Genomic DNA, 10,691 nt, shown 5'->3' with positions numbered 1-10,691 from the left:
ATAGCCAGGCATTGTGGCAGGCGCCCGTAGCCCCAGTTACTTGGGAGGCAGAGGCAGGAGAATCGCTTGAGCCCAGGAGTTGGAGGTTGCTGTGAGCTGTGATGCTACAGCACTCTACCCAGGGTGACAGCTTGAGGCTCTGTCTCAAAAAAAACAAAAAGAAACAAACAAAAAAATCTCAAAACCAAAAAACCAAACAGTATATATGTCTTGCTGAATATTGTCCAGGCACCAGATGATCTTCTGAGGTATGAGATGTTGATCACAATGTTGATACAGCTGTATGAGATGAAGACTGGAGGCCTCTGCTGATTTCTTAGACCCCACAGGCTTGGGAGCCCAAATGTCTCCTCAGCCTGCTTAAAAGACACTCCAAACTGTGAACCTTGGCTAAGCAGAAGCTTTACAAGGAAAGCACTGATCACTGGGATTTCTCCCGGCGTGGCTACCTGCTTATCCAGTACACCAAAGCCGGTCTCACTTTATGCTCCTGAGGGCCAAGGCTGTAATCTGCCAAATGCTTAGATCTCTGCTCTTCCCCAGCGTCTCAGTCCCCGCCTTTGGGCAGTTCAGTCACTAGATTACTTGCCCAAGGTCTCCCGGCTGATCCCTGCAGGGGGAGCTCCCCCACAGTGGCTGTGTGGGGAGCCCAGAGCTGAACGATATTAGTTCCTTTCTGGCTCAGTGGCTCAGTCTGGGGCCCCAGACAACACTCAAAGTTGTCAGTATACCCTCCTAAGGCAATTCAATTGAGTGCCCAAGTCCACAAAGCCAAAACAGCCACAGATAAGGCTTTTCCTGCTTGCAGTCTCACTGTTGGTGTGGTTACAGCTGCATTCAGCCTCCGACTGTACAAAACGCACCGACTGTGCCAGTTTTCCACCACTTTTGTCTTCCTTGTGGAGTCCAGGAGTCTCTTGCTGACTCCCTGTGTCACTAAAGGGAAGTTTCTGGGCAGAACCCACCAGCCAGAGATGCCTGGAGTCTTCTCTTACCAATCTCACTGCTCCCAGTTGCGCCGCACTCATTTTTCTGTTTTTACTAGAGACTATCTCTCGCTCTTGGTCAGGCTGGTCTTGAACTCGTGAGCTCCAGCGATCTCCCACTTCGGCCTCCCAGAGTGCTAGGATTATAGGCATGCGTCACTGAGCCTGGCTTCCCTCTCTTGCCTCTGCCTTAGGCCTGAAGGCTCCTGGACTCAACTGACCAGCAGTCCTGTGTGCCAAATGGAAAAGATCACCAAGCCACCTGTTTGGTCTCCTTTCACTGGAGGTGCTCTTCATGGAGTGAGGGAGGCTTCCTGGGTGGGGAGGATGCCAGGAGTAGTGTGGAGAAGGCGATGGCCTCATCTTCTCTATGCAGTTTCGTCTCAAAGGCTGTAGAGTCAAAAGTCACTAATTTCATTCCCCAGGGGCCCTTCTTGATCCATTTGCCGACTTAAGCCCTCCTGAGCCCTCTCCTGCTCAGGGACCTCAATTATGAGCAAGGAAGACCCACTGTGATGTGGTTAATCCTCATATTGACATTTCACTAGCGTGTATGTGGCCCAGGTAGTAATAATGTATGTGTGAGTTTATTTGCTTAATGTCTGTGTCTTCCCCACTACACCATAAATCCTTCATCCCTGGCTTGGCACCTGTGGCTCAGTGAGTAGGGCGGCAGCCACATATACCAAAGCTGGCAGGTTTGAGCCCAGCCCAGGCCTGCTAAATAACAATGACAACTGCAACCAAAAAATAGCTGGGCGCTGTGGCGGGCACCTATAGTCCCAGCTACTTGGGAGGCTGAGGAAAGAGAATCGTTTCAGCCCAAGAGTTAGAGGTTGCTGTGAGCTGTGACGCTGTGGCACTCTACTGAGGGCGACATAGTAGACTCTGTCTCCAAAAAAAAAAAAAAAATCCTTCATCCCTATGAGGTCAGGGACTGTCTTTCCTGCCTCTTAGTAGAGCCCTGGGGCCTGGTAGAATTTGAGGGTCTGCTGGCTGCTGCTGCTGGAGGCCCTACCCAGACTAAGTAGGGGGCTGCTGACATCCAGGACCTTGTGGTGTGTGAGCCAAGGGGACGAGAATCTGTCAAAGCCCGTGGTCACTGAGGGAGACCATAGAGTGGGGCTTATGACTTGGGAGTCCTAGTAGGAAACTGTGGGCATGGAACTGCCATCCTCCCAGTCACAGTCTGAGGCCTTTAAATAGATAGAGCTTGGGAGGAAAAGTTTTGTCACAGCACAGGACAGGTTGAGGGAGGAAACAGGTCCTGAACTGGCTGGAGGTTCTTAATGGGCATATGAGGGGAGTGGTGTGCAATGGGTCTGAGGGCTGGGGATAAGCCCTGGGGAGTTAGCAGTACCTATGGTGACGAGCCATGGATACTCACGAGCACTTCTCTGTGGAAGTATATGAAAAGTGAGGAGAGGCCAGGCATAGTGGCTCCCACCTGGAATCCCAGCACTCTGGGAGGCCGAGCTGGGTGGATTGTTTGAGCTCAGGAGGTCGAGACCAGCCTGGGCAAGAGTGAGAACTGTCTCTATCAAAAATAGAAAAGCTAGCTAGCTGGGCGTTGTGGCGGGTGCCTGTAGTCCCAGGTACTTAGGAGACTGAGGCAAGAGGATTACTCAAGGCCAAAAGTTTGAGGTTGCTGTGAGCTATGATGCTGCGGCACTCTACCCAGGTGACAGAGTGAGACTCTGTCTCAAAAGGGAGAAAGAATGAAAACAGGTGTGAAGAGAGCCTCCAACAGATGCCAGGGAACAGCAGCATTGAAAGGACAAGCCAGGAAAGAGGAAGCCGAGATGTACTTTGAGAAGAGCTGCCTGAGAGATGAAGAGCTGCAAGAGGCTGTGTTATAGAAGCTAAGGGAGTTGGGGTGGCATGTGACAAAATCTGTGAAAGAAAAAGGGCCCTTTGGAATTTAGGTAAGTTCTCAGCCAACTTAGAAATGAGACAGGTAAGATGAGCCCGCACGCCTTTCCCCACTCCTCCATTTTAGTTATGGTGAAGCTGATTTTGGATAATATGGCCTTCTTTGGGGTTGCCTGGGTTCCTGGGAGTCTGCAGATATCCCCACTGGCAGATGCCCTCCATGCAGGACAAAGTGCAGGGTCCCTGGTGTCAAGCTCCTCTCACTGGTTGAGGACATTCCAGAGCTATGTCATCTTTGGGCAGCTGGTTCCCAAAAGGAAGGAGAAAGGGAAGGGAGGTAAAAAGGAAGGGTAGGGCCTCATACCTGTTTTTAACTCAACAACACAAGAGCCAGTGGTCTGCAGAGAGGCAGGAGCACTTCCAGGCGGAAAGAAAATGAGGCTGGGCACAGGGTCCCATGGCAGTGTCCACAGAGTTTAGCAACATGAAGGTCATCAGTGGGGGACCTTAGCTAGAGCACTCTCCATGAAAGGAGGGGCAGGGCAGGGATTGCAGGAGCAGTGGGTAAAGGGCTGAGGAGAGGAGGGGGCTAGAGGAGGGTGTTGGTTCGGGCAGTTGTCTGTTAAGACAGAGAGACATGGGTGGCGCCTGTGGCGCAAAGGAGTAGGGCACCAGCCCCATATGCCAGAGGTGGTGGGTTCAAACCCAGCCCCTGCCAAAAACTGAGAAAAAAAAAAAAAAGACAGACACTTGGGCCGTCTTAGATTCCTCAGGTGGAGCCATAGCTAAGAGTGGATCATGAATAAAGGAAGAGCAGTGAGAAGAAAGAAGGAGAGGTGGCTGGGGGTCGGGGGAGGGCATGGGTCTGAGGCCCCGAAGTTGAAGGAGTTCAACCTGTAGGCCTTTATTTCCCTGAGAGGTCGGAGTGAGCTGGGGCTGCTCAAGGAGAGGGTGGGGGCAAAGGAGGGCGAAAGTGGCACTGGGGGAACAGGCCCAGGCTGACCCTGAGGGCCAGGTACACCCAGGCCACAAGGAGATGGGGCCACCAGGCACTGGGGCTGTATGGCTGTCCTCAGTCTGCAGGGCCTGGGCCTCCCATACAAGATGGATGTGTTCACTATTTATCGGCTGTATTTGGACAAAAGCTGGGTCAGAAGTTGTGTGAGGAGAGATAGCTGACCCTATGGAAGGCACAGGCCAGAAGAAGACAAAAGAGAGGTGTTTCAGGCAACCTGCAGGAGGAAATCTGGCCTGACAGCAAGGGCAGTTAAGATTTCAAAGGCGGAATGGTTGGGTGTGGTGGCTCATGCCTGTAATCCTAGCACTCTGGGAGGCCAAGGCAGGTGGATTGCCTGAGCTCAGGAATTCAAGACCAGCCTGAGCAAGAGTGAGACCCCCATCTCTACTAAAAGTAGAAAAAACTAGCTGGGCATTGTGGGGCACACCTATGGTCCCAGCTACTCAGGCAGCTGAGGCCAGGGAATCGCTTGAGCCCAAGAGTTTGAGGTTGCTGTGGGCTATGATGCCACAGCATTCTACCCAGGGTGACAGAGTGAGACTCTGTCTCAAAAGATTAATAAATAAATAAAACAACAAAGATGGAGCCCCTCTGGGGTCAGGTGGGGGCTTTGTTGTGGAGATGGGCTGGAGATGGTCCAGGCTGCTACCAGGGTGACAGCAGGGCTTAGGACACCGTGAGGCTAGAGCCAAGGCTTTGGGGATGTCCATGGAAGGAGTGAGAGGGACTTCCTGGGAGACACTCAGTGGACATGGTGAGCTGGGCCTCAGCAGGGGCAAGAGGCAGGAGAAGAGGAGGGGGAACATGAGGAACAGTGGTGGCAGTGCAAGGGGACAGACACCTCAGCAGGGTGGGGAAGTGGGGATAGGGCCCGCTGGGGACTCCCATGGGAATCCAGAGGGCTGGGCAGGTGACAGGGTGGTAGGAATGACAGTTGATCACAAAGTTGCAAAAATCACAACTTGACAGCCCCTGGGGGTTGATGGGATGTTGGTGGATGCTAAGGTGTCTCTGGTGTCACCTAACCAGAGACTTTTCGGGTTTGGGTGGTTCCAACACAACGTGGGGAAGTGAGAACAATTTTAGTTTAGTCACAGAGGGTGGGGAGGCATTTACCCGTGCATCTAATAGAAGATTCCTGAGATGGAGGATTCTCATGTAGCTATAGGGATTTCAGAGAACACAAATGTTGGGAAGTGCCTGCTGACCCTGCAGCACTCCTCCAGGCAGGTGTTAAGGAGTTTCTTCACTTGAGTGTGAGAACAAAAGACCTATTGCCCCAGGTGATGAGGACTGTGAGCAAATACAGAGTCTATCCAATGCTCAGGGAGTGAACTATTGTAACATCACCTCCATTTTAAACATGAGGAAACTGAGGGTTAAGGGCTTTGCCTCAGGTCCTACTGCTAGGAAGTAGCAGAGGAGGCCCCCGACTGGCCAGGCTGCCCTGCCCCGTGTTCTCATCCAGCAGTCCCTCGGCCTCCTCACTTCCTCAGAAGGCCTGCTACGCACCCCTGGACTCCAGACTTTATGGATGTGCACTCCCCGAGGCTTGGAGATGAGTCATGATGCCCCCAAGTCCCAGGCTCTGCAAAAGGAGACTCGGGTCCTGATGCTGATGGAAAGGCACAGGCTGGCGTTTGAGGACATGCATGTGTCAGTGTGGAACTGATCAACACCAGTTTTCAGAGGCTGAAAAAGGGTTTGTGGGTAGGAGACAGAAGGCGACAGAGCCAAACTCAAGATTGACGTGATGGGCCAGGTGCAGTTGTGAGAGACTGAGGTTGGGAGGTCTCCTGAGGCAGAAGCATCTCTTGAGGCCAGACTTCCTTTTAGAGAAATCTTTTTCCTTCTGAGGTGCTTTATTGTGTATTAATGTTAATTTCATGGTACAGAAAGGATGTTATTAGGTATCAAAGCTATGGAACCGTTAGAAAAAGTTGTCTAAAGACAACACAGCTGAAGAGAAAGCACCTTCCCTAACACTGCTTTTACTATTTATTTCTGTTTTAGGATTTAACTTCTGCTCTGTTTTCTAATAGGGATGTTTATATTAGAGAATAAAGGATGTTTTTGGCCTCACAGGCTATTCAGGCATAAAAAACAAACAAACAAACAACAACAACAAAAAAAAAACCTGATAGTTTGCGACCAGCCTGGGCAACATATTGGGACATCTGTAAAAAAAAAAAATTTTTTTTAAATTAGCTGAGTGTGGTAGTGCATGCCTGTAGAACCAGCTACTCTAAAAGATGAAGCAGGTGGATTGCTTGAGCCCAAGAGTTTGAGGTTACAGCAAGCTGGGGTGACGGACTGAAATCCTGTCTCTGAAGAAATAGACTAAGGTAAGGCCCATGAAAGGCCCTGATGTCATCAATGTCATGTACAAAGCCAAGTTTAGAGCAAGAACAGTCAGTATATGGCTAGCTGATGACAGGGAAGGCAGAAACACACAACTTACTTGCACTCTGTCAGAGAACTGCGTCAGACTTGGAGGAGCACAGCACACATGAAGTGAGAATGGGCAATACCTCGGGGTCGTGAAGGCCTTGCAGGGGTGACCAGGGAACCAGCAAGCGACTATGACAAGAAAAAGACAGGCCCATATGGCAGAAAGGACCAAAAGTCTCTATTCATGTCCTTTTGTATTTTTTGGTGGGGGATGGTAGAATATTCTGAACTGGTTACCTGATAGGTGTTAGTTGGAGGATTCTAAAACAAAGTGGCAGCTATTGAGATGTGATTTCTGAACACCTGAAGAAAGTACATGTGAGTGGGAATTGAGATAGTTCTTAAGAATAAGTGATGCTAAGGGCGGCGCCTGTGGCTCAGTGAGTAGGGCGCCGGCCCCATATGCCGAGGGTGGCGGGTTCAAGCCCAGCCCCGGCCAAACTGCAACAACAACAAAAAAATAGCCGGGCGTTGTGGCGGGTGCCTGTAGTCCCAGCTACTCGGGAGGCTGAGGCAAGAGAATCGCGTAAGCCCAAGAGTTAGAGGTTGCTGTGAGCCGTGTGACGCCACGGCACTCTACCCGAGGGCAGTACAGTGAGACTGTCTCTACAAAAAAAAAAAAACAACAACAACAACAACAAGAATAAGTGATGCTAAACTGACCTCCACGTTGACAGGGTAAGCTGTCTTTCAGTGGGAGGAAAAGCCTAAGTGCATGACAATGTCTCTCACAACAGGCCCATAAAATAACAAATGCGGCTGGCTAGTAATGATGAATAAAGATGAGCCCACACAGCCTCCATAGGTGGCCACTTCTTTCAACCCCTCAGACCTACAACTCTTGAGTTTCTACCCTCTCTACCACTGGGCTATTGCAGTTTGTCTCCATAGATGGTCTCCACCTTTGCATCTCCCATTCAGACATGTACCTGCCCTATCTGGGCTCTTTCCCAGCCTGTTCTTTTTTCTTTATGAGACAGAGTCTCAATTATGTCGCCCTCGGTAGAGTACCGTGACGTCACAGCTCACAGCAACCTCTAACTCTTGGGCTTAAGCGATTCGCTTTCCTCAGCCTCCCGAATAGTTGGAACTACAGGCACCTGCCACAACGCCCAACTATTTTTTTTTGGTTATAGTTGTCATTGCTATTTGGCAGGCCTAGGTTGGATTGGAACCTACCAGCTCTGGTGTATGTGGCTGGCGCCCTAGCCACTGAGCTACAGGCGCTGAGACTCTCAGCCTGTTCTAACCCTACAACTCCACATGGCTAATCCAAAGCATCTTAGGAGTGGATCTTCCAAAGCCTCTGAGCAGCAGCCAGAGTTAACTTTTGGGGAGGAGCAGAATTGAGCCTTAATCTTTTACCTTAACTAACTAAAAAAATAATACATGCACATCATTTAAAAATTCAACCAAGCTCGGGAGGTGGAGCAAGATGGCAGCTGAGTAACAGCTTCCCTGCATCTGGGCACTGTGAGTCTGGGGAGATAGGACTCCAGGCATCTCTGGCTGGTGGGATCTGCCTATCATCACCCCTGAGAGGATACAGGGAGTCAGCGAGAGACTTCTGGACCCCAAGAGGAGGGCTAAAACAGTGGAAAACCAGCAAGTGGTCGCGTGTGTTCAATCCATCTAAACCCGCCCGCAACTGTAAGTTCAGTAGCAGCGAGACTGCAAACCAGAAAGGCCTTACCTGTGAACTGTTTTGGTGTCTTTGGACTTGGCACTCAGCTGAACTGCCTTGGGGAGAGCCTGAGCAGGAGTGCGGAGAACTTTGGCCTTTGTCTAGGGCCCCAGTCTGAGCTGCTGAGCCAGACGGAGCTAATAGTGTTTGGCTCTGGGTCACAGGCAGCCATTGTGAGCGATCTGCCCCGGCAAGCTCCGCCCTCAGGGTCGCAGAGCTGGAATTGGGTGGGAGCTGGTAACCCAGTGACCAAGTAGCCTAAGGGCGGGGTCTGAGCCGCCTTGCAGCCCTAACCCTCGGGGACAGAGGGAGACCAGTTTTGACACACAGGGTAAGTGGATAGCCACTTCAGCAGTGATTCCAGCGACAAGCACTTCCGTGAGAAAGCTTCTGCTCAGTAAGTGAACAAGTTCAAAGTGCCTTTTAAGTGGGCTGAAGAGAGATTTAGGGTGTCTACCTGCTGGGGTTTGAGAAACTAGCAGCCTCCAGTCGTATCAGAACTGTGATTAACATCTCATACCCCAGAAGACCACGTGTTGCCCAGACAATATTCAATAACATATACATACTGTTTTGTTTTTGGTTGTGCTTTTTTTTTTTTTGGTTTGGTTGTTTTTTTTGTTTATTTTGATGTTGTGGATTGTTGTTTTGTTTTTTAAGTTCAACCTTTTCCATACAGATCCTTTTTCTTTCTCAATTTTTTTAGTTTAATTATAATTTCCCATTGCTGCCTATTTCAATAATTAGAACTTCATTTTTGTTAGTGTTTCTACCACTATTATTCGGTTTTTCCAGCCAATTTTATCCCGTAAAGTTTTCTGTTTGCTTGTTTTGGTTTGATTTATAGCATTTTTGTCTTTCCTCTCTACTTGGTGGAGGTGGGGTACTGTGTCTGATCAGGTTAGCAAAGAGCTGCTGACCTCAAGGGAACCACCCAACTGGGCACCCCCAGAAGGTGGTTTTTTTTTTAAGGTTGTATCAAAGTACCCTACTGTACACCTATATTGCTCTGTCTCCCTCTTTCTGTGCCTCTCTTCTTTTTGTCAATATTCCCTTTACCCACCCCCCTCCTTTCTCTATTTTTCTTTTTTTTCCTTATCACTCGGTCCTCCTTTCTTTCATCCCTTTTTTGCTCTTCAACCTTCTCACCCTTCTGGTCCTGTAACCCTTAGTCCACAGGCACGAGAACTTAAAGAGCAAGAGGAAGTGAAAGGAAAATTAGGGCAAGGAAACAGATAAAAGAAATCACTCATGAGGAAGAATCAGCAGAAAACTCCAGGCAACATGAAGAACCAGACCAGAACAACCCCGCCAAGGGACCATGAGGTAGCTACTGCAGAGGATTCCACCTATACAGAAATGTTAGGAATGACAGAAAGGGAATTTAGAATACACATGTTGAAAACAATGAAAGAAATGATGGAAACAATGAAGGAAACTGCTAATAAAGTGGAAAATAACCAAAAGGAAATTCAAAAACAGAATCAAATAAGAGATGAACGATATGAAGAATATAAAAAGGATATAGCAGAGCTGAAGGAAATGAAATAGTCAATCAGGGAACTTAAAGATGCAATGGAAAGTATCAGCAACAGGTTAGACCATGCAGAAGAAAGAATTTCAGAGGTAGAAGACAAAGTTTTTGAGATAACTCAGATAGTAAAAGAGGCAGAAAAGAAGAGAGAGAAAGCAGAACGTTCACTGTCAGAATTATGGGACTTCATGAAGCATTCCAACATACGAGTTATAGGAATTCCAGAAGGGGAAGAAGAATGCCTCAGAGGAATGGAAGCCATACTAGAGAATATTATAAAAGAAAATTTCCCAAATATCACCAAAGATTCTGACACACTGCTTTCAGAGGGCTATCGGACCCCAGGTCGCCTCAACTCTAACAGAGCTTCTCCAAGACACATTGTGATGAACCTGTCCAAAGTCAAGACAAAAGAAAAGATTCTGCAAGCTGCCAGGAGTAAGCGCCAGTTGACCTACAGGGGCAAATCCATCAGAGTGACCGCAGACTTCTCTAATGAAACTTTCCAAGCAAGAAGACAATGGTCATCTACCTTTAATCTACTTAAACAGAACAATTTCCAGACCAGAATTCTGTACCCTGCTAAGTTAAGCTTCAAAATTGATGGAGAAAACAAATCATTTACGGATATACAAACATTGAGGAAGTTCGCCACAACAAGACCAGCTCTACAGGAAATACTTCAACCTGTTCTGCACACTGACCACCACAATGGATCAGCAGCAAAGTAAGAACTCGAAATTAAAGGACAGAACCAAACCTCCACACTGATGCAAAAGATAAAACTAAGCAATGGACTCTCACAAAATAAGACGAATAGAATACTACCACACTTATCAATTATCTCAATAAATGTTAATGGCTTGAATTCCCCACTGAAGAGACATAGATTGGTTGACTGGATTAAAAAACACAAGCCATCCATTTGCTCTCTGCAAGAAACACACCTGGCTTCAAAAGACAAATTAAAGCTCCGAGTCAAGGGTTGGAAGACAATTTTTCAGGCAAATGGAATTCAGAAGAAAAGAGGAGTTGCAATCTTATTTTCAGATACATGTGGATTTAAAGCAACTAAAGTCAAAAAAGACAAAGATGGTCACTTTATATTGGTCAAGGGAAAAATACAACAAGAAGACATTTCAATTC

This window comes from Nycticebus coucang, chromosome 9, assembly GCF_027406575.1.
Source record: "Nycticebus coucang isolate mNycCou1 chromosome 9, mNycCou1.pri, whole genome shotgun sequence".
NCBI lineage: Eukaryota > Metazoa > Chordata > Mammalia > Primates > Lorisidae > Nycticebus > Nycticebus coucang.
Note: the sequence above shows the minus strand (reverse complement) of the source record.